This window comes from Mus musculus, chromosome 18 (assembly GCF_000001635.26).
Source record: "Mus musculus strain C57BL/6J chromosome 18, GRCm38.p6 C57BL/6J".
NCBI classification, from domain to species: Eukaryota; Metazoa; Chordata; class Mammalia; order Rodentia; family Muridae; genus Mus; species Mus musculus.
In genome coordinates, this window is record NC_000084.6 from 63,507,044 (window position 1) to 63,508,743 (window position 1,700).

The following is a 1,700-nucleotide window of genomic DNA, read 5'->3' on the forward strand; positions in this document are numbered from 1 at the left end:
AACATGGGCTATTGATCAAGCCAGGTAATCTAAATACATGTTACAACTGAATTATTCTTATTCATATGGTGGCAGAAGCACAAATGCAGACTGCTGGAGAGTGGTTATCACAGAAATAAATTGAATTGCAAGATGACCTGTTCTAAGGTGGTGGAGATGGAGATGAAACAGTGAGCAAATTCTAGAGCTGTGCTGATTTAGGGAGACCTCTTTAAAGTGGCCAGTGGAAGTCTCACATGGCTCGTTGGCTTTATTTCCTGTTTCTCCTGTGTCCCTTCCTTCTACCCAAGTCATGGCAATTCTGCTTGTTCCTCTCTGCATCCTCCCTGATGCAACTTGAAGTGCCCCACCACATGCTCAGCCATTGGCTGTTGGCACCTTTATTAATTGATCAAAAAACAATTGTGATCAAGGACTTTTAGCGTCTGGACATGCAGATTCCTGATTGAATCAAAACCAATCTCCAACAAATGACTCCATGAAAATCAGAGACAACATGAACCTGGGAAGCAAAGGGGTGACTGTCTCAGCAAAACAGCAAACACCAAGACCTTCAAGACAGCCCTTAAGGCTGTGGGAAAGAACTCTAAAAACATAAGTTCAAAAATATATAAATTTTCAACTATGCAAAGTATAAGGATGCAATATGAATTGTATCAGGAGCTTCCTAGGCCTAAAGGAATAGCAGCAGCTACACTTTGGTAAGCTTGTTAGAAAGATACAAAAACAAGCAGATACGAATGCAGGCAGATTCCTGAGTTCAAGGTTAGCATGGGACAGAAGAAATTTAGGTTCAGGTACAGTTGGAATGGGAATCTCAGGACAAGGTCCCACCGAGGTAAGTTTACAAAGGTAGGCAGACCTCTGAATTCTTTTGCAATATTAAAAAAATTTTTTAAAAATGAAAAATGTGATTGCTGTCTCCTAAGAATCAAGGGTCTGGGCCACGAGAAACTAATTCATAGGATAATCAAAATGGAACCTGGAATAAATAACAGAATTGATATGTAAATAAAAAACTGGGCTTTTGGTTTCCATGAGATGCACTAGCACAAAGCAATAACATTTCTTCTTTAATTTTTTTTTTTCTGCTAATGAGTGCTGTGCTGTCTACAGATCTCTGGAGAGTGAAAACAGCTCTTCAAGAATTTTTCTAACAGAATTTCTGATTTTAGTTGGAAAATCCATGAAGAGCAAACACAGCTCCTTTAGAATTTTTTTCTAATAAGATTTCTGAGCAAGAATTACTTAGAGATCTGACACAGTTCTTTTATCAGGTTTTCTAGCAGCTATACAGAGAAGACTGTCTGAAGAATGAACACAGCTCTTTTATAATTGTTTTCTGGCTTTCTGATTTTGATTGGAAAACCCAAGAATTACTTCTAAATTTTTTCTAACAGGATTTCTGATTAGGCAGGACAATCTGAGAATAGATAGAGAGATAGAGAGATAGATAGAGAGATAGAGAGATAGAGATAGAGATAGAGATAGAGATAGAGATAGAGATAGAGATAGAGATAGAGATAGAGATAGATCAGCTTTTTTGACTTCGGTCAAATAACCCATGAGCTATCCAGAGAGCTTTTAGAATTTTCACTAGCAGAGAGCTATCTTGAGCAGAAAGGTAACTGTCTTAACCAGAGAGTTTTTGGAATAGCAAGAAAAAGCTGTCTCGAGCAGAACAGAGCACAGAGAAAGAG

At 38.1% G+C, this 1,700-nt stretch overlaps 1 non-coding gene across 1 annotated transcript; it reads left to right on the forward strand.

Moving 5' to 3' along the window:
• Positions 1 to 1,125: 1,125 nt before the first annotated feature.
• On the forward strand, positions 1,126 to 1,188 carry Gm23581. Its single transcript, XR_003952722.1, has one exon. It is a non-coding gene; the product is annotated as a U7 small nuclear RNA (small nuclear RNA).
• The last annotated feature ends 512 nt before the right edge of the window (positions 1,189 to 1,700 follow it).